Raw genomic sequence first — 23092 nt, forward strand, 5'->3', positions numbered from 1 at the left:
TCTTCAGTTCTGGTATATCATGACAACTTTAGTAATAGACATTTAGTAAAATATGAACAATACATTTAGGAAATCATTGTTTTACGATAGAAATTATAGAACCTTGTTTTCTAGGTTAAAAAACATTTGTTTTACAATTTGAAAACATTTAAAAACACATTTGCTTATAAATGACCTTGTAGGTTTAATAGATGTTTGGTACAAATTGGAGCCCAATCAAATGAAAAATGAGTGACGGGTGGCCACGAAAGAAACTTCAAAACTCCAATTAAAAAGTACTTGGAGGAGAGTTTAACGCCCATGAATTTAGAGGTATTTCCATAGCTTGAAATGATCCATGTTGTCACAGAAATTCAGCAGATCTGGTCTGCTTGTTCTTTACTGAAGGGTGAAATAATCCGCTCAGTAGAGGCTGTGTTTGAGGTTACCTGGCAGGAGTTGTTGATACTCGCGATGACCGAACTGAAGAGAGGATGAAGGCCGATCTCTGGCCGCTTCAGCTCCTAAAACACACATTTATTGATTAAATACACAAAAATAAAAACTACTCAAGTATTCGAACATTTTGGATGTCTGCATCATGAAATAAATCTATCATTGTGACACACTAATGCTGCCCGAACCTTTAGCCTGACATGAGCCGCTGCCTCTGTGATTTGCGTGGCACTTTTACCCAAAGAGGGTGAGATGAGAGGATGAGATCAGTTCAGATGTTTTAGTTGTCAGTTTTCAGGAATTAATGAATACTTTTAGAAGAAAATGACTGCTGTACTGTGATATATCATATATATTTGCCTTCAAGACAGAAAACAATCCTGAAACGAGTGAGATGCACACTGGAATCACGTACGACGTAGTTTTAGAGCCAAATGAAAATAGAAAATAAGTTTTAAGTCAGACTGTCAAAAGTTGAAGCATAATTTTGAAAATAAAGATAAGATAACAAGCGCACAGTTGGCCTACAGTTTAAAAAGGAAGTTGGAATGTGGAGAATAAACGTGACATTTCAAGATTAGAGTCAAATCATCGAAATTAAATCAAATCAGAATTAGCTTTTAGAGCTGCAAAATGACTCCAAAATGCCTTAGGAAGAAGAATTTGTGATCTTGTACTTCAGAATAGCTTCTAGTAACGATGACATTCTCTCTTATTTAGCATTTACACAATGTGGTAATGAGTATTAGTACTTTAGAAGAGATTGTGTCAATTCCAAAGGAGAAATCACACAAACGTGGAACATTCGTATGCATTGTTGCATGCTGAATCAGCTGCTGAAGGACAGATGGAAGGGTACCGGTCACCGCAACAAAGGTTTTCACATGATTGTTCCAGTAAGCTAAAGTTATCAACAGTTGGACTGATGACACGACTAATTTCTCTCCAATTAATTGTTTTGTCAGTGACCAGAAATACTGTTTAAAAAACCAAGTATCACCACTTTTTCATGCAGTGTTGCATACCAAGAGAAAAACCTCCTATTCAAATCAAATCAACCTCTGTGTCTGGTATAATATGGATAAAAGTAATCAAAGATTGATTAAATTAAAGGTCAATGAAAGGTCAATGACCTAAATCATTAGGATGTAAGCATAAATAAATCCAACCATCCTGCTGTAACCTAAAGACTGCAGTGATGTGGCAGAAACGTCTGTCACTTTTATCCAGTAACTTTACATGAACTTTGATGTGAAATCTCTGGGGCATGATTATCGTGCACTTTAAAGCTGCAGAAAGCTCAAATTAAAAGATTGGGAGAAAGCTAGTTTGTCTAAAATCATATAGATACTTGTAGGTACAACATCATCTCAAAAGACCTAAATAAAAACTGCTCACAGGCTCCTTCTATTCATGCATGGAAATCAGAACAAACCACAGAAGTGGGTAACAAGTTTTTTAGTCGACTCAAAGTCAGAGATTTGTTGTCATACATGAAATATATAACTCCATAGTGCCCCAGTAATATAAAAACAGATCAATTCACCATTTATAAATAAGTTTAAATTTTGATTTGAAAATGTTTAACCCTGTTGCAACGGTTGTTGAAACGTTGCAGTAGAAGCTAATCATCAGTTAGAAAGACCTTATGTGGTGGACATACTTCAGTATCATCTCACAATTTTTCTTGAGTAAAATGTTAATCAATCAAAAGAAATAAAATCTTCAGCAAGAGTAAAACCTAAACTTAGCAATAACATCAGGGGTTAAAAAGACACAGAGGGTTGAAATAAAACAACAGAGGATCTAAAATCGATCCCTGTGGAATGCCATAGTTAAACTTACCAGCTTGTCTGTGATGGACCCATGGGTACCTCTCAGATGCTCCGAGATGAACTGAATGGGCCCCCCACATGCCAAAGCAACTCCCACTAAGACCAGCAGATGCACTAAACCACTGTGTGAAGCCATACTGGATCGTTAATTGTAGAAGAACCTACGGTAGATGTGCTGCGAAAAGGGTTCTGTGAGAGAAGCTTGGTAGTGCTTTGTCTAGTCACTCATACTCTCTGTTGACCTGGACCTGTATTTATACAGCTATCTGTAACCTCGTCTGTCACTCAGTGTGTCGTTTTTCTGTGCGTGGTTCATCTCTGTGGTCTGTGGGCTTTCAGCAGCAGCACCAGGTTTCTCCTGAAACTCACTCTGCTGCTGCTAAAAGTGCACAAACAGGAGACTCCCTGGTTGCATTTCCATTCAGGTCCATTCACTCAGCACATACGTATGCACAAAGTGAGGGGACTCCATGGTCAGAGTGGTTTAAACTGGTGGATCGTCAGAATTTATTAAGAAAAAATCTGACAAGCACTACTCACGAAGCTGAAGTAACATCAAACGTGCAGAAAACCTCATGTCCTGCTTTATGAAATCATGCAGATTTTTTCTTTCTTTGCAAACTTGTGTGCATGTGCAGGTCTTAAAAGATGCATTTTTCAGAGAAACTTCTCATGAGACATCAAACTTTAACAAAACTCGCGTTGTCATGGCAACATAATCAAAACTGGGTTACATTCACAGAGTCAAATGTTGGTTCTAAAAGAGTCGAGATGCTGGTCCAGAGTTTGACCAAAGTGCAGCTCAAATATCATAACACCAGAGCTTTAACGCAGTTAAAAGAGATACGCTTCATGTTTACGACGAGACTTAAACAAAGGAAAGGTTTGGAAGAAGTTGTTGGGCTCGACTGTGGACAAAAATACCAGGATTCACTTCCAGACTCCCATCTGGGATCTATTCAACAAAAGCATGTTGGATGTGGTTATAATAAGAGAATTTTTCAGTGTTAAACCAAAACATATTTCTGTCACTTTAGAAGAGCTGTCAGTTCCAAAACATACATTTAATTATGTTCTCGTCCCTAAACATTCCTGTTGCACTTGAAAAGGGGTGTTTGCCAGAAAATAACTTTAACTACATACATTTGACATCGATATCGAGTATTTTTATATTATATTGAAGTCATTCCACGTACATTTGATCAACCGGATAAAATAGTTTAAACTCAACGTCTTTGGAGTTTTGATTGATGGTTTATTTTAAGGGCATTTTAGTTGAAATAACTAAAAGAAGAAAGTTAAGTCAGAACTATACAGATTTCCATATCTGCAGCAAGAACAGTCACCTGCATCTCAGGCTGTCACAGTGGCTCCAAATCTTGGACTCGGTGGTATTAAGGCCTCCATGAGAGATGCCAGACAACAACCACAGCTACAGTGTTCACTATTTTTTTCTCTCACATTTCAGTTTGCATGTACATGTTCAAAAAGATCTAAAAAAATCCCTCTGTCGCTCTCCTCTGGGCTTTGGTGCTAAGTCTGCCACCACCTGGGCCACTTTGTTGTTACTAGACACTCTTGTTGGGTCAAACCAGCCTCCTGGGCCCCACAGCACTGCAAATCCAATATGTGCACTCCCTGCTGCAGAGGCCGTATCCAGGGTAGAGTCCCAGTACCATTCAGCCCTTTGTTTGGGGTCTTTTTTTCGCCTTTGCTGGCTATTGTCTCCCTCCTGGTATCCATATCTCCTCTCTCCTCCTGTGGAAGCTAAGGGGTTCAGATCCGGAGGCCTTTAATGTTTTCAAAATAACTGAGAGAAGATCTTTCATATCCATCATAAGGCAAATTCTACATTGAAAAATCATTGTGCCAAAATTCTCCACCTCCAGGGGAAAACAGTGCAGCAGAATATTGCACACTGCACTGTTGAGCCATGCAAACGTAAAGCTGTGCAGCTTTATTCCACTTACACATGCAAGATGAAACACATTGCTTCAGTACTGTGGTCTCTCTGCACACTGCTGGCAGTCAGTGCTCTCAGGTCCTCAGCCAGTTGTGTGCACATAGAACAAAGATGTACTTTTACTTTTACTTTTAGTGTATCTGTTTATTTTGCAGGTCTCTGGCTGTGTGTGGGGTGGATTTGTGCCGTTGGTGCTCGTGGGTCTGTTTTTCAAGGAGACTGAGATGACTTATATTGGTGCTAGTAAGTTTGTGAAACCCTTAAAACTATATTTCTGTGTAAATATGACCTTAAACATCACCAGTTCTAAAATAACCCTAAAACTCTTCCCTGAGGGCTTTTATGTGTTGTGTAAAAATGATTCAGTACCACACATTTGTAAGTGCTTAAAATATGTAAACCTCCAGTATCTACAGTTGATTTAGAGTCGGTCGAATGCCAATCAGGTGTGAGTGTTACATTTAAAAACGCTATCTATGCGGCTCCAGCCTTTAGAGTCCACCAACATACAGCGACGCTCTGCGCAAATGGAGGAAATTTCAGATTGTTGTTGCCCTCTCCAGGAATAGTGAACCATCCAAGATCACTCAAAGAGCGGAGGTGTAATAAATTGTGAGCTCACAAAGGTAACGTCTACACATCTTGTTGTCTTTTTTACAAAGGCTGACGATGTTTGAGTCCACCATCAAGAGATCACGTTTAAAAAAAGAAAAAGATCGCAACAATGAGCCAGAAGGTTGTTGGATGTCTGACATATGAGCCCAAAACAGAACTTTGTGGTTTCAATCAGACGTTACGTTTTGAGTAAAGAAAATGCTTCATTGAGCCAGGATGGTTTGTGATCATTGATGGAACAACAATAATAATAATAATTGTGGTTTGTTATACTCATGTTCCATACAGCAGGGCATACTACGACATCAACAGTCATCTCTGTATGACAGAGTATTAAGAGGGGAAAAACTGAGCCAGATGCTAGATGAAGTAAAAAGGTCAGAGAGGTTGCTGTTTACTATGACTCTGAGGGGATGTGGACCCTCAAAACCCCTTTAGTTTCCACTATTGTTGAGAGTTTTTCACTTTATGGTGAAGTAGGGCGGCTAGGTTCCCGCTGCCTCCAGGGTTAGTTTTTACTAAACTAATCGTGTCATCGGGCTTTGTTCCCAACTGTTATTCAGGATTACTAACCAACATATTAATGAACTCCTGCCGTGTAAAAACACACAGTTAAAACTACAAAGCAGAAACGTATGAATCATTTCAAAAGACTTCTTGTTGATGTTTGACGTCACTGGGTCAAGACATCCGAGCTGAGGGCAGATGAATCTAAAGCCTTTTTCAGACATGATAAAGAACATCGATATCTCCTTCAGTGTGAAAAGCAACAGCCTTCAGTCGTTCAAACACCATCAGCTTTTCGTTAATATTCCTCACTTTTTGCTTGAGCATGGAAAAGGGTTCATAGGCCAACTGTGAAGGAGAGAAAATTACATATTTTATCAAGGGGAAGCAACCGGTCTTCCTTTATAAGTTGCATGGAGAGAATTGACTTGTCCCAGATTTTGGAGGCACCTGGTGATTTATAATAGTAACCTTCTGCAATTAAAAAAAAAAGTGTTTTTAAGCACAGGGAATATTTGCATGACAGGATTTAATGAAAATCTCATCTCCAATACAATCCTCAATTTTCTCCCCCTACCCGAACCAGGGTTTGCATCCCCACCCCGCTGTGACTGGTGTGCAGTTGGTGAGAGGCTGAGGTAGCTTGTGGCTGTAAAAAGATGGTTGTTGTGGTGTGAGGAGCAGATCTATATAGGGAGTATAGGGAATTACTCACTGAGTCTGGTCCTTTATTTTATTATTTATTTTTTCGTTAGCACAAGTTTCTTGTGTTTACCTTGAATAGGGATGGCTCAGGTAATCCTGAAACATCCCATAGTTAAGCTGCTATAGGCCTAGACTGCTGGGGGGCCTCATCTGTCACACCTTTCCTCACTTTACTCTCTTTATGTATATGTGATATTATTGTGGTCATTAACTCGTGTTTCCCTGTTCCAACAGATATCCTTTGAATGGTGTTACAGTGCCACCGCCGCCGCTGCGGCCCTTACCCCCCCCCCCCCTCCCCCCTCCTCCCCCCTTTCTGTCTTCTCAAACCCCAGCTGGTCGAGGCGGATGGCCACCCTTCCTGAGTCTGGTTCTGCCAGAGGTTTCTTCCTGTTAAAAGGGAGTCGTTTCTCTCCACAGTCGCCTCAGGCACGCTCAGGCCGGGAGATTGGACCGAAAAACAAAAAAGTTTTCAGTGCAATCGGTTGGTTTTCTTAGCTAGGAAATTGTTTTTGAATTGGCTCTATATGAACGAATTGGATTATTTTATGAATTATGATTATTATTAATTAATTGAATTCCAATTGGCTTGAATTGGACTTACTATCTAAGTGCCTTGAGATGACATTTGTTGTATTTGGCGCTATATAAAAAGAAATGAATTGAATTGAATTGAATTGAATCACATTTACCCATTTTGATTGTTAGTTTCAGTTTTTTGTTTCTATTTTTGTCTTTATCTTTGTTCACCTAAATCTACTCTGTATGTACGTCTACAAGTGGGCAACAAATCTGGAAAGATGTTGTTGGCAGTATTCCTCCCTTTTCTTTCAGATATGCCTGTGAAAGTGATGGAAAGAGCCACAGATAGCAAGGTTGGGCAGCAAATCAAGTGAGGTGTTACTATGAAATCCTTTAAGAATCAAAGCTTTTTCACAACAGCATGTTGTTACAATTCATATTAGCGTGCAAAGCGCGCAGTGGTTGTGCAAAACATACTGAGAGTCGACAGATGCAGCTGAAAAACTTGTTTTTCTATATGTTGAAGCTTATTAAACTATCATTGTTACACTTTGAAGGTTTGATACAAAACTCTTCAACTTTAAATGAATCGGGTATAGAAAATGGATGGATGGATGGATGGATTTATGATGAGGGGGGGCAGAAGCTGCATCTCAAAATCTTTGGCACACAGTTGATTATTGTAGATAAAAACCATGGAGGTGCAAAGTTTGGACAGGGCTGCTATTCATCTAACATTATGAGCTGTTGAATTCCTCTGAGCATCTGATCAAATGTCAAATTAACTGTAAACTGGTATGTGTTTGTTTTGTAGACCCAGCGGACTGTCCTCCTCTTAGATACGTGCCCATGTGTCATTGTCTTAGCAGGCAGGTGCGGACTTTCCAAAATATGTGACCTCTGGTGGTTGTGAGAGCAGTTGCATATGAAGGATAGAAAGGATGTCCTTGACAATGACCGTCACATTGTAAAAATAATGTATTTTAGCTCACACCATGATTATTTTCTAATTGTCCCAAAGCAGTGTTTTTGTCTGAACCTAACCAGGAAGAAAGAAAAGTGTTTTTGTAAAGCTATTTTCTGTTAAACAGTCAGTAAACGTAGGTTGGTCTCGATCTCCCGTCTCACAAAGGCCCATGCTTGAAAGCATAGCATTCAGCTGCTTCATTCACCCACCTAACGTCCTACTTATGCAGACCTTGTGGCGACTGATATGGAAACACTTACATGAAGTGTATTTCCCTCATTCCTCTTTTAAGGGCTGCATTTTACAGGACAGATTTTTGTTCTGACCGTTTTAGTTCAAGGGTTGGTTAGCACCATATTATGATTGCCATTACAGACAGTTAAAGAAAAGCACCAGGGGATGAATCACACACGTCAGCGACACGTTCAGATGCCACCAGAGTAATGGAAAGTGTAGCATGTGTGAAAGGCGCTCTTCAAGACATGAGAAACCAAGATTACCATAGATTACCTTGTGAAAGTGGTCAGCTGTGCTGAGCTGTGCCCACATTCTTGGCACAAAGTCAAGCGTGTTTACAGTGCGTGTTGGACTCTGCCAGGCCTGCTCCCTGTCCCTGATCCTGTTAGTGACTTTCATGGACAGGAACTTGAGGGGTAGTCAGGGAGAGAAGGGTGTCTGGTTTGGAAGCCTCAGGGTTACATCTCTGCTCTTTGTGGATGATGTGGTTCTGGTAGCTTCTTCGAGCCATGACCTTCAGCACACACTGGAGGGGTTCACAGTCGGGATGAAAGTCAGCCCCTACAAATCTGAGACCATGGTTCCCAACCAGAAAAGGGTGGAGTGCTCCCTTCAGCTTGAATAAATGTCCTTGCCTCACATGGAGAAGTTTAAGTATCTAGAGATCTTGTTCACAAGTGAAGGCAAGTTGGAGTGAGCGATGGACAGACGGATTGGGGCTTCATCAGCAGTAATGAGGGCGCTGCTCCGGTTCGTTGGGGTTAAGAGGGAGCTGAGCCGGAAGGTCACACATTTGGTTTACTGGTCTGTATTCATTCCAACCCTCACCTATGGTCGTGAGATCTAGTTAGTGACCAAAAGAATGAGATCGCAGATACAAGCAGCTGGAATGAATTTCCTTCAGAGGGTGGCTGGGTTCAGCCTCAGAGATTGGTGGAGGGGATTGACCATCCGGAAGGATACTCGGAGTAGAGCTGCTGCTCCTCCACAGTGAACGGAGTCAGCTGTGGTGGTTCAGGCATCTGGTTAAAAAGCATCCAGATTACCAGAGGAACCAGGGTAGACCCCAAATTTACTAGAGGGATTATAAATCCCTTTTGGCCTGGGAATATCTCAGGTTCCCCCTGCAGGAACTAGAGTGTTGTTGGATATCCAACCTCAGATAAGTGGAACACAATGGATGAATGGAAATTAAAAGAAAAAATATATATTAAACAGTGTTCGCCAGTGCTGTAAATTACTTTCAAAAGACACATAATGAGTCGACCTGTTCAGGCAGAGGGTCTCATGATTTCAGTGTTTATACACCTGTGGCAAAAAGGCCCTGGAGTCGAGACTAAGCTCGGGGCATCACGTCTAAGGCTGGAATAAATGTGATCATAGTGATGGGTCGGGGTCCCACTGTTCAAGTGGAAAAGTGTTACTGCTGAGAGAGAAAAAAAATGTCACTGCATCATCTCTGCTGGTGGAAATGCCACCACAACATGTTCAGTGAAACCTGAATCATCATTGTGGCATTTAGTTGGTATTTCGAGGAATTCCCCAATGCATTTAATTGATCTAAAGAAAAATCCATGCAGTTTTGGTATTTACATTTACCTACATGTGCACATTGCACAGAAAAAAATGGGTTTGAATTTGAAAAATTTAAGTTTTCATGACCAAGAAATGAAACCTTGGCAACAACAGGAGAAACAGCTATAAAACAATGGACATGCTCATCTGGCTTTGGTATTTCATTTCCATGATGGGTGTGACACATTCAAAGCAAGTTGGTTCAGATAAAACAGGCCTTGGAGTTCAGGTCAGCAGAAACATGGGACCAGAGGTCCGGTTATCTCAAGCTATTTCCTGTCCCATTTTTTTTTCATAGAATATAATACCTTTCCTGTCATTGCATGTGACATACAACCATTTTTGATGCCTCTCATTAAACAAGAACTATGCATAAAAAGTTAGTTTGTAGATAAAGTAAATAGATACGTATAAACAGATTAGAAGTGACATTGTGCATGTAATTCCATTTGGGATGTTTTTAATTGTCTAAGGCATCAGAGGGAAAAAGCTGCTTCTGAATCTGGAAGTCTGTAGAGCTCTCTTCCAGATGATTGTTGTGCCAACAGGTCATGAAAAGGGTGGGAGCTGTCCTTTATTATGTTACCAGCTCTGCTGTGGCAGCGAGACCTATAAATGTCCACAAGGGGGGGGTGTTAGTGGGAGACCAGTGATCTTTGTGCAGTTTTAAAGACCTTCTGTGGTGCCAATTTGTCAGCTTTTGAGCAGTTTCCATATCAGACCGTGATGCAGTATAATGTCTGTCTACTTTCTACCATGCAGTGGTTGAAAGACTTCAACATGGCAGAGAGGTGGGCCTTCCTCAAGGTTCTGATAAAGTCAAATCTGTGCTGAGCCTTTTTGACCAAAGCAGCAGAGTTGACGGCCCACTTGAAGTCCTCGCTGACGTCATGGCCCAGAAACTTAAATCTGGACACCCTCTGCACTTCCCCTCCGTCATGATGTGTGTTAACATTTTGTTATTCACAGCAACACTGTGGATAACCACATGTTGAGTTCATGCTCCATTACTGATCAGCTGTCGTTTAGGCTTCTTTTTGATTACTTACTCAGAAATCTGCTTATTACAGCTATTGCAAAATGCAACTTTGCTGGTTTTAATCAAAGAAATGAAAAAAGGAGGATTAATAAGATTGAAGTTTGAGGACAGGGAGGCTGTGGTATAGTAAACTTGTTACAGGGAAGCAGAAGGCAGCATCGTGGTCAAAAGGGATTACTGTGGCTGAGGAGTAAATGTCATCATTTTACATAGTCTAAAGGTGTGAAAAGATGCAGAAACTGGGATTGAATGATCACAAAAGTAGCCAAAGCCACATTGAACATTCTGTGTTGGTGAATAAAAGCATGTGGACAAAAAAATAAATAGATAAATGAGACAATGAAACATAATACAGAGGTTTTTATGAACCTGTAAATCATTTTCACAGACAAGAAGAAAGTGAAATGCAAGCGCTGCATGAAATGCTATGGCAGCAGTTTCAGCAGAGAAATCCTTTGAGCTATTCTGACGTGCACACAGAGTGGCTGTTGGTATTCAAGCTCAACGTTATTTAACTGGAATTAACTGGTCATCTCCCCCATTTTAACCCATCACTGCATGTTTGTTTCCTAGAAACCTTAAACTGAGTTTAACATTTTTTTTCTGTGGGCCAACTGTCAGTAACACACACACACACACACCACATCCTCCCATGTGTGTGGTAACGGCTTGACTTTCCCACCAATGTTTTTTACAGTATGTTAGCAAATTAAACAAATAATTTATGGTCGTGTTATTCTTTTGTCAGACGGTTAACTCTCATGTCTGAACGTGTCAGCAGATATTTTGGAGCATTTGCTGCCGCTCTGCAAGTGTGTGTTCGTTGGTGAGAGATGGTTCTTTCTGCTGACCTGTATATCGCTTTCCACTCACTCCTCGGTATAGTGGTTATGAACAGATACACTATATTGCCAAAAGTATTCACTCACCCTTCCAAATAATTAAATTCAGGTGTTCCAGTCACTTCCATGGCCAAAGGTGTTTAAATCCAAGCACCTCGGCATCCAGACTGCTTCTACAAACATCTGTGAAACAATGTTTCGCTCTCAGGAGCTCAGTGAATTCCAGCGTGGTACCGTGATAGGATCCCACCTGTGCAACAAGTCCAGTTGTGAAGTTTCCTCCCTACTAAATAGCTGCTCAGCCAGGAAGTGTCGGCCAGGTAAAATGACAGAGCGGGGTCAGCGGAAGCTGAGGTGCATGGTGCGCAGAGGTCGCCGACTTTCTGCAGAGTCAGTCGCTACAGACCTCCAAACTTCATGTGGCCTTCAGATTAGCTCAAGAACAGTGCGTAGAGAGCTTCATGGAATGGGTTTCCATGGCAGCTGCATCCAAGCCATACATCACCAAGTGCAATGCAAAGCGTCGGATGCAGCGGTGTAAAGCACGCCGCCACTGGACTGTAGAGCAGTGGAGACGCCTTCTCTGGAGTGATGAATCACGCTTCTCCATCTGGCTATCTGACGGAGGAGTCTGGGTTTGGCCAGGGGAACGGTGCTTGTCTGACTGCATTGTGCCAAGTGTAAAGTTAGGTGGAGGGGGGATTATGGTGTGGGGTTGTTGTTCAGGAGCTGGGCTTGGCCCCTTATGGCACTTTTCCACTACCTCTACACGGCTCTACACGGCTCGGTTTAGTTGTGTTTCCATTACACTTCGTGCCTCCTCGACGTGGGCGGGGTCGTCGTAACACGGCTGCGCGTGTTGCTGCTCACCCTGTGGCTTTTTGTCGCACAGAAGGCAAGAGAAAAGAGCCAGAGAAGACTCCTGGCCGCCAGACAAAACAGTATTGAAAAGTACCGGAGAGTTTTGTTACGAGCTTCAAAAAGACGACGTTTGGAGGTAAGCTAACGGTTGCTAACGCTAGCTTTTATTATCCGCGTTATGACGCTTCCAGTGACGACACTCATCGCCCAATCAGTGGAAGGCAGTCAGCTGACGTAACGTTTTAGTAACGCTTCGGCCCGCTTGGAACCAGGGCTGAGGTGGTACAAAAAATCTTGCCGGATGCAGGTACTGCGTGCTAGTGGAAACACGCAATAGCGCGCCGAGCCGAAGCGAGCTGGTGGAAAAGCGCCATTAGTTCCAGTGAAAGGAACTCTGAGTGCTTCAGCATACCAAGAGATTTTGGACAATTTCATGCTCCCAGCTTTGTGGAAACAGTTTGGGGATGACCCCTTCCAGTTCCAACATGACTGCGCACCAGTGCACAAAGCAGGGTCCATAAAGACATGCAGGGCTCTCAAGTCTCACGCAATGAGCGTGAAACTCATGCATTTCAACAAGTTCACACGCTCACACGCCACACATGCCATTTCTCACACTGAGAAATGATCAACTTCGTCGCACGGAAATTCTAATGGCCTATACTATAAACGAGTCAATGGCAGGTTACTGTGCTGGTACAGCTGTCTTGATTTAGCAACCCATCGGCAAATCACAAAATAGAATTTTTCAGCCAATCAGAAAACAGAATTTCTTGTTGCCGGGTGAGGTCTGAAATAGCTTTCAGCTGCAAGCACGCGTGCAGAAGTTGTAGATGAGCTGGAGGTGGAAGAGAACTGTCAGGATCATCAGCAGGTCATATCTTCATTTATTTGAATCTTTTATTAGTTACTATAGTTTTCCTACTCTTTGTAAAAGACCAATACCTGCCGATTAAAGTGTTCGTTGGAGTAGAAGGCCTAAATATTCAGCACACACCCTTTGACATGAGCAACTTAATGAAAAATGAAAAATATGTAGGAGTGTAATTAGGCTTCCGTGGTTAATTTTTTTCAAAGGTGACTGGTATGAGCAGATTCTGGCAGAACCAGACTCAGGAAGGGTGGCCATCCGCCTCGACCAGCTGGGGTAAGTAAACCTGCAGTTTGGGAACGAAGTGCTCTGTTAGGAAAATATCTTACAATGAGATCTTTAAGATATGATGGAGCTCGGTCATTAAGAGCTTTATATGTAAGGAGAAGAATCTTAAATTCTATTCTGAATTTAACAGGGAGCCAATGAAGAGAAGCTAAAACTGGAGAAATATGATCTCTCCTGTTAGTTCTCATCAAAACTCTGGCTGCAGCATTTTGGATCAACTGAAGGCTTTTCAGAGAATATGTGGGACAGCCCAATAATAAAGAATTACAGTAGTCCAATCTTGAAGTAACAAATGCATGAATTAGTTTTTCTGCATCACTCTGAGACAAGATGTTCCTGATTTTAACAATATTACGAAGGTGAAAGAAGGCAGTCCTAGAAACCTGTTTTATATGCGAGTCAAATGATAAGTTCTGGTCAAAAATAACTCCAAGGTTCCTCACTGTAGAACTAGAAGCCAAGGAAATACCATCTAGAGTAACTATATAGCTAGACAATTTCTCCCTGAAACGCTCAGGTCCAAAGATAACGACTTCAGTTTTGTCTGAATTTAGAAGCAGACAGTTCTGAGTCATCCAGGTCTTTATGTCTTTAAGACATGCTTGTAGTCTGACCAACCTATTGGGTTCATCTGGTTTTATAGATAAGTACAGCTGAGTATCATCAGCATAGCAATGGAAATTTATGCCATGCTGTCTAATAATGTTACCTAATGGAAGCATGTATAAAGTGAAAAGAATCGGTCCAAGCACAGAACCCTGGGGAACTCCATGACTTACTCTGGTGTGTGAGGAAGATTCTTCATTTACAAGAACAAACTGAAATCTATCAGATAAATATGACTTAAACCAGCCTAATGCAGTTCCTTTAATCCCAATAACATGTTCAAGTCTGTGTAATAAGATACTGTGATCGACCGTATCAAATGCAGCACTGAGATCCAACAGGACAAGCACAGACACAAGTCCGCTATCAGAGGCTAAGAGGAGATCATTGGTAACTTTCAGCAGTGCAGTTTCTGTGCTATGATGCACTCTGAATCCTGACTGAAACTCTTCAAACAGATTATTTCTGTGTAAGTGATCACAAAGCTGAGCTGCAACTATTTTTTCAAGAACTTTAGACATAAAAGGGAGATTGGATATAGGTCTATAATGAGCTAACACTTCTGAATCAAGAGTAGGTTTTTTAAGTAAAGGTTTAATTACAGCAACCTTAAAAGTCTGAGGTACATATCCTGTCAAAGACAGATTGATCAAATCCAATATGGAAGTGTCAATTAATGGGAAAACCTCCTTGAACAGTCTGGTTGGGATTGGGTCTAAAACACAAGTTGATGGTTTAGAAGAGACTATTGCTGTTGTTAGCTCAGAGAGATCAACTGGACAGAAGCTGTCTAAATACAAATCAGGTTCTAAAGATACTTCTAAAGCTGCTGTACTTGATGATACATCACTGATAATAGTGGGAAGGACTCCATCAATCTTCTCTCTAATAGAAACAATTTTATTGATAAAGAAGCTCATGAAATCATCACTGCTGAGAGTTAAAGGAATAACTGGCTCAGCAGAGCTCGGACTCTTAGTCAGACTGGCTACAGTGCTGAAAAGAAACCTGGGATTATTCTTATTCTCTTCTATCAATGATGAATAATAAGCAGTTCTAGCTTTACGAAGGGCTTTCTTATACATTGTTAAACTATCTTTCCAGACTAACTGAGACTCTTCTAAATTAGAGGAACGCCACTGTCTCTCCAGCTTTCTTGCAGTCTGCTTTAAAGCACGCAGCTGTGAATTATACCAAGGAGCCAACCTCTTCTGACTGATTACCTTCTTTTTCAGAGGGGCAACATTGTCCAGTGCTGTACGCATTGAAACTATAGTGCTGTCAACAAGAGAGTCAAGTGCTGCTGGAGTAAAGTTTAGGTAGTCGTCCTCTGTCATATCTGCACATGGCAGTGAAGAAAAGGATGATGGAATTAATTCTTTAAATCTGGTTACAGCATCCTCTGATAGACACCTTCTATACGTAAATTTCTTCTCAGAAACTGTGTAGTGAAGTAATGTAAACTCAAAGGTTATCAGAAAATGGTCAGATAAGACAGGGTTATGAGGGAACACTGTTAACTGTTCACTCTCAATGCCATAAGTCAGCACAAGATCAAGGGTGTGATTAAGGCAGTGAGTCGGTCTGTGAACACTCTGAGAAAATCCAATAGAGTCTAATATAGAATTAAAGTTCATATTCAGGCTGTCATTTTCAACATCTACATGAATATAAAAGTCACCCACTACAATGACTTTATCTGTACTCAGCACCAACTGGGATAAAAACTCTGAGAATTCAGACAGAAACTCAGAATAAGGGCCAGGTGGACGATACACAACAACAAACACAAGAGGTTTCTGGGATTTCCACTTTGCGTGGGAAAAACTGAGAATCAGAGATTCAAAAGAGCTCAAACTAATCTTGGGTCTGGGACTGATGAGTAACCCTGATCTGAAAATAGCTGCCACTCCTCCTCCTCTGCCTGTGGTTCGAGGAACGTGAACATTTAAACAGTCACAGGGAGTTGATTCATTAATGCTAACATGATCCTCCTGCTGCAGCCAGGTTTCTGTAAGACAAAATATATCAATATGATGATCACAAATCAACTCATTCACTAACAGAGACTTCGAAAGGAGAGATCTGATATTCAGCAGACCACATTTAATAAAAAATGGCTGACATTGAGTCACAGTGCTTTAAATGGGAGCCATTCAGCCATCAGTCATCAAGCATCAAAATCTGCCACAAACACTTAAAACAACAGTCTTAAAAAGAATTTAGAGCAAAAGTGAAGATTTGTGATTTTGGTATAAATAAAACAATTTCTTTGTTCTTTAAGTAGCTAGTTTATGGCGATGGGATACTGCAAGGGACCAGCCCCCCCCCCCAAAAAAAAAAAACGAAAGAAACCCCCTGCGCACACGGCCCGGCCCCTGCCCCGCCCGAATCTCACTCCAAGCAAACTTGAAAACTTGAGAGCCCAGGACATGGATGAGCCAGTTTGGTGTGGAAGAACCTGACTGGCCTGCACAGAGTCCTGACCTCAACCAGATAGAACACCTTTGGGATGAATTAGAGCAGAGACTGTGAGCCAGGCCTTCTGTCCAACATCAGTGTCTGACCTCACAAATGCGCTTCTGGAAGAATGGTCAAAAATTCCCATAAACACTCCTAAACCTTGTGGAAAGCTTGGCCAGAAGAGTCGAAGCTGTTATAGCTGCAAAGGGTGGGCCGACGTCATGTTAAACCCTCTGGATTAAGAATGGGATGTTACTTAAATTGTGTGTAAAGGCAGATGAGCTGGGAGAGTGCATTTCCAGCAGAACGCCTCCCGCAGTGATGCGTTTGTGTGAACAGCAACTGCATCAAACTGTCTCACATTCTCCTGAAAGTTGTTCATAGAAAACAACTTACAGTTTATAGTGTGTAATATAATACTAACCCACTCACTTATCCTTTCGCATTCCGACGCAGCTCTTCTCCAACCACATATTGATTTCTCTCAGATGGATCATTTTTCTGCTCGTCCTTGTTTTTTCCTGGTCTCTTTAACACCTGTCAGGCTCATGATCTTAAGACTGGTCAGTTATTTCAGGTGCATTTACATTTTCTATCTTTTCAGTGTAGAAACTCCTGTGTGGATCTTTACGGGTAAACCTGACTTAGCCTGGTTGTTCTCCTTCAGACTACGTCACTGCTGAACTAAAGTGTACAAATCCCTGTAACAGCTCTAACGCTCTGAAAGCTGCTACAGCGCATATATAAACAAGTTTTTAAATATCTAGTTATTGCTTCATGTTTCTACAACCCAAAGTCCAAAATAAGTTGGACTAAATGATAAGAAAAACAGAATGCAGTGATTTAGAAATCTAAAAAACGCTAAAACACAAAAAACCTACAGAGAATGGGAAATTATGAACTGCATGTCTCAAAACAGTTGGCTGAAAAGTAGGTGGTACTGAAAAGAAGCAGCTCTTACAGTTTTTCCTCAGTCGCTTTGGTACAATTCTCGAATCATCCTCGCCATTTGCAAAACAGTACGCCATTTCTCAAAACTATTTGGACAAATAGCAAAACACCATGGATGACCTGCAAAAGCCATTCTCTTGCTCAAAATCCTTAGTTCATCTCTCAAAACTAAATATCTGTGTCAATGAACATGTCAGTGCCAGTAGAATGTCAAGTCCTTGTGTACGGATAAGAGTCAAATTGCTTAGTCATGTTGTCAATATAACAGTGTACTCTGGAGGGACGTTCTGATGTAAACTATGGCTAAGTCTTGATGACAATCATTGTAATTTACACCTTAGTGTATGTGTGAGATTGATTACAAGAGACAAGATTCACAATTACCCTTTTACGGTTTGTAATTTGTACAAAAAAAAAAGACAGCACTGCATAGCACAAAGAAAAAGTAGAAATGTGAACCTACAATCTAGTAAGGGAAAACTGTACATACAGTGCTGTAGGAATTACAGTGCAGACAGTCTTCCTAGACCTGTTGACGTTCCTGTCTGTTGGGCCACATATTCTCATCCACGTCACATTGAATATTATCTCTTGCGATGCAGCGTGGAAAGAAGCTTCTTGAGCGTCTTATCCAGCCTCTGCAGGCATCTGCTGTGATGTCCTCACACGCCGCATCCATGGCAGCCAGAAGGGTAATTTGTGTATGTGGCTGGCAATCATACACTTTCCAACGCCACGCAGAAAAAACTCTTCAATGGGGTTAAGGAATGGGGAGTAGGGTGGGAGGAACTCCATCAGCATCCTATTGTGAGCTGCAAACCATTGCCTGACGATGTTTGAGCGATGGAAGCTGACATTGTCACAAATTACCACATGCTTTGGCAAGTCATCTCCAATCTGACCTCTCATGTTCAGGGATGAGATCCCTGTAAAGAGCGTCTAAAAAGGTGACTAGACGCTCTGTGTTATTCAATTCATTTTTATTTATATAGCGCCAAATACAACAAATGTCATCTCAAGGCACTTAGATAGTAAGTCCAATTCAAGCCAATTGGAATTCAATTAATTAATAATAATCATAATTCATAAAATAATCCAATTCGTTCATATAGAGCCAATTCAAAAACAATTTCCTAGCTAAGAAAACCAACAGATTGCACTGAAAACTTTGTTTTTCGGTCCAATCTCCCGGCCTGAGCGTGCTTGAGGCGACTGTGGAGAGAAACGACTCCCTTTTAACAGGAAGAAACCTCTGGCAGAACCAGACTCAGGAAGGGTGGCCATCTGCCTCGACCAGCTGGGGTTTGAGAAGACAGAAAGGGGGGGAGGGGGGAGGGCCGCAGCGGCGGCGGCACTGTAACACCATTCAAAGGATATCTGTTGAAACAGGGAAACACGAGTTAATGACCACAATAATGTCACATATACATAAAGAGAGTAAAGTGAGGAAAGGTGTGACAGATGAGGCCCCCCAGCAGTCTAGGCCTATAGCAGCTTAACTATGGGATGTTTCAGGATTACCTGAGCCATCCCTATTCAAGGTAAACACAAGAAACTTGTGCTAACGAAAAAATAAATAATAAAATAAAGGACCAGACTCAGTGAGTAATTCCCTATACTCCCTATATAGATTTGCTCCTCACACCACAACAACCATCTTTTTACAGCCACAAGCTACCTCAGCCTCTCACCAACTGCACACCAGTCACAGCGGGGTGGGGATGCAAACCCTGGTTCGGGTAGGGGGTAATGAAAGTATAGAGGGTGCCAGAGGTGGAGGCAGAACAAGACACACTAGCAGACACACTATCAGATTCAACAGACCTAACTATAAGCTTTATCAAAAAGGAAAGTTTTAAGCCTGGTCTTAAAAGTGGAAAGGGTGTCTGCTTCCCGGACATTTACTGGCAGCTTATTCCACAATAGAGGGGCCTGATAACTGAAGGCTCTGCCTCCCATTCTACTTTTAGAAACTCTGGGAACCTCAAGTAAACCTGCAGTTTGGGAACGAAGTGCTCTGTTAGGAAAATATCTTACAATGAGATCTTTAAGACATGATGGAGCTTGGTCATTAAGAGCTTTATATGTAAGGAGAAGAATCTTAAATTCTATTCTGAATTTAACAGGGAGCCAATGAAGAGAAGCTAAAACTGGAGAAATGTGATCTCTCCTGTTAGTTCTCATCAAAACTTAGTTATATGGACCAATAAGGGGAATATGCGTTAGCACACCATTTTCTGAGATGGTAGCACCCATTGTTATGTTCCCGCCCCATTGGCCTGGCACATCAACTGTCGCTCTGTGCCCGATGATATTTCGCCCACGCCTTCTGCGTTTTGTGAGGTTGAAGCCAGCCTCATCCATGTAGATGAAGCTGTGCGGTGGCTCGCTTGCTTCCAGTTCCATTATACGCTATATCCAGAATACACAAAATTAGTTTTATGAGTTACATGCATTTTCATTTTGATAAGGTTACATCAAATGTATACAGCACATATTGCATCTTCTTTTCTACAGCCATAGCAAATGTGTAAAGGTCACACTTACTGTACTGTATATCACTATGCAATGTTGTACTGTTTACTGTGAAGTATGGCTACTGTATACTAATACATGTTTTACCTGTACATAATGGTAGCGCAGCTCCTTCACTCTTTCAAAGGGAACAGTGTACAGCTGTTTCATTTGCATTTGGTGTCTTTTCAGTACCCTGTCAATTGTTGAGATGCTGACTGTTTGGATGTTTGCAAAGATGTTGTTGTCCTCTATAATGGCACTCTGTATCTCCCTAAGTCTTATGGCATTGTTCTCTATAACCATGGTGCAAATGGCCTCCTCCTGTTCAGGTGTGAAAAGGGGCCCTCTGCCACCCCTGTGAAGTTGTCTTGCAGTCCTATGTGGAAACAATATAGCAATGCAAAACACAAAATTGAGTAAGATAAAATGTCACTGTATGAAGTATACTTACTTATATTGTAATGTGGAATACTGTTACATTGTATGAAGCATTACAGAACAGTGCCTATTGTTGGATTACATACCTGTTCTCTCGACGAAAAGTCTGAACGATTGAGGACACAGTTGTTCTGCCAACATTTGGCTGCACCCTTCGACCAGCCTCTGCCATTGTAAGCCCATGATTGAGAACATGGTCCACAAGGCTCTGATCTCATCTGGAACGCGCATATGTCCTCAGCCTCTTCTGCCTCTTCCTCTGTTCTGCCTCCCAACTCCTCCGCCACGCAACCTCATTCCTCTTCCTCTTCCTCTTCCTCTTCCTCTTCCTCTTCCTCTTGGCCTTTTGGCCCCATCTAATTCCTTCCATTGTCAGACATTGAAACATTGTGTTGTGCTCCAGCTATATATATATTTGTCAGTTGATTGGTCGTTAGAGAAAGTCAACATTCACCTGGGAGCAATTTACCAATTCAGGACAGATTTTGAACAAAAGTCTAATGGAAATGTATAGAAATATGCTTGACATATTATGACAACTTGTTCAACCATTTTGCATTTAAAGACCTATACGATGAACTAATGCCTTAATGTTGTGGGGGGTGAGACTATTCAACCGAGACTTGTACAATACATTTTGATCAACATGACAAAAGCAATTGATAATGTAGGAAACAGCAGAGAATTGTACATAATCATGTGCATGGATGTGCCAAAGCATTGGCAACTTGCTGAAAGAAATGAGAAACTGCTTGTTTGATGTGCACAAGTGACACAATGATGTGACATTTGAACACGTAGTTTTGAGAATTGCAACTCTGATCTGAGAATTGTCCAAAAGCGACTGAGAAAAACTGTAATTATCCGCTGAATTCAACTCAGGGTCACCAGGAGGGCTGGGAAAACAGTTGTGCAGAGTTCACTGGTTGGGTCGCCAGTCCATCACAGGGCCTTGAGGGACATGTTGCAGTTAATTGTCGACAGGTCAGTTGCATAATTGGGTATAAAAAGAGCACCTTAGAGAGACAGAGTCTCTCAGAAGTTAAGATGGGCAGAAGTTCAGCAATCTGCAAAAAAACGTCTACAAATTGTGAAGCAGTTTCAGAATAATGTTCCTCAATGTCCTCAATGAATAAAGTTCTCATCTCCAGCAGAAGTGTGGAGAAAATATCACCGTAACATTATTAGAAATACTTGTTTATTTCAGTTTTCTGGTCTTTTGATAGATAGGCTACTGGACAATTTTTTTTTAAATGTATTGATATGAAGATGTTTGTAATCAGGAAGTTAAACTTTGAAGTTACATGGATTTTACACAAACCATTACTGACTTTATCACCTTATCTCCATGGCAACATGTTCAAACAAGATCTCAGAGAAGATTCATGAAAAGAGGAAGCTCACTCACAGATGCACTGTTTCCTGTATTCAGCGTTAAGTTGCTGCAGGGTTAAAAAAAAAGTTGAAGAGTTTATTAGAAATGAGGGTTTTTTTTTTTTTCTTGAATGTATTTCCTTTAATGCTGGTTCAATGAAAGCTAAAGGGCTAAGAATACCAACGCCTGGGGTTAGAAGGTGTAAATGTGCAAGTATTTTAAGAGTAATGAGCGTCCACTGCAGCAGGGCTGAGTCAGCACAGCCATGAAGATGAGTTCAGAGTTGTGTCAGCATGTAGGGCGCAGGGTGTCGGGGGCGGAGGTACGGCTGCGGGTTCTGTGGCTCGTCCAAACGTCTCTGTTGGAGTTTCCAGCTAAAGGAAGAGATCGTGACTCGGGTTTGTGTTTGAGCGTACTGTTAATTTATTCCTTCCACTAACTAAAATCGAAGCCAGGCTTCAAATTCCAAAAACTGCCTCATGTGTATTTGTGTCTTCTTTTCTTAATATACTCCGCCTTTCCTTTCTTTTTGCTTTTGATCGTATATTCATATCAGCCTGGAAATAATCAGAATAGTTTTAAGAAGTAAATGACCTTTTAGAATTTAGTTTTTCAGTGAAATCAAACTGCAGCAGATTTAATACAGTTGTGTCTTTTCAACTGAACTCTGCATTTAGAATACACTCGGGTGGGTTTCATCAGCTCTGAGTTGAACTTTTGATGGTGAGGAACAAGGTGTCAGAACTAAGTGAAGGGGCAGGAGTCAGATTGTCGTTCTGAGCAAAGAGGGCCTTTTAATATCTCTCATCATGGCTGGACTGAAGGTTTCCAAAGGAAACTAACGTGCATGGAGCTCTGAAACACTTTGTAGGATCGGGATCAGTTGTCAATGACTTTTTAGAAAAGAAATTAAATAAAAATGTGGGATGAACAGAACCAGCTTTTCACAGCAGAGGATAGAAAAGATGTAAGAAGAGAAACTGCAGAGAGTTTCAATGTTTCACACAGAATTGAATCAAGGTCTTAGAAAAGTTAGTAATTAGTAGTTAAAAGTTTTGCATTAACATGAAGCTGTTTGCAAAACCAAGGGAGTCTTGATTCCATGTGTTGTAGTACCACATTTTGACCAGCAGAGAGAGACAACAATACAAACTCTCACAGAAGCTGAAAACGGATGAAAATGAAAGCTTCGTTTATTTCACTCAGAATGTGACAAATTCATAAAAATATATGTGATATAATTACTATAAAAATATCTTCCTTCATACTGTTTTAAAATCAATATATTAAAGTTTCAAGTATTTTAACTGTGATCTTCAGAAAACACTCAAATAAAATAAATATTTTCTCAAAAATAACTTAGTTTGTGAATAAAGCTACACTGATCCAAATGATGTCAGTACTTAAAACAAAACAAAAAACACAGCAGTGAACAGCGATCTGCATTTTGGCTCAAAGGTTTCACTTTTTAGATCAGTTT

General features: G+C 41.1%; 1 long non-coding RNA gene across 1 annotated transcript; it reads right to left on the minus strand.

Moving 5' to 3' along the window:
• Positions 1-19580: 19580 nt before the first annotated feature.
• On the minus strand, positions 19581-20430 carry LOC142385878 (uncharacterized). Its single transcript, XR_012770259.1, has 3 exons — positions 20324-20430; positions 19905-20175; positions 19581-19694 (listed from the first exon to the last, which is right to left on the minus strand). It is a non-coding gene; the product is annotated as an uncharacterized LOC142385878 (long non-coding RNA).
• Positions 20431-23092: the final 2662 nt, after the last annotated feature.

The sequence above is a fragment of the Odontesthes bonariensis genome, chromosome 8 (assembly GCF_027942865.1).
Source record: "Odontesthes bonariensis isolate fOdoBon6 chromosome 8, fOdoBon6.hap1, whole genome shotgun sequence".
Taxonomy (NCBI): Eukaryota; Metazoa; Chordata; class Actinopteri; order Atheriniformes; family Atherinopsidae; genus Odontesthes; species Odontesthes bonariensis.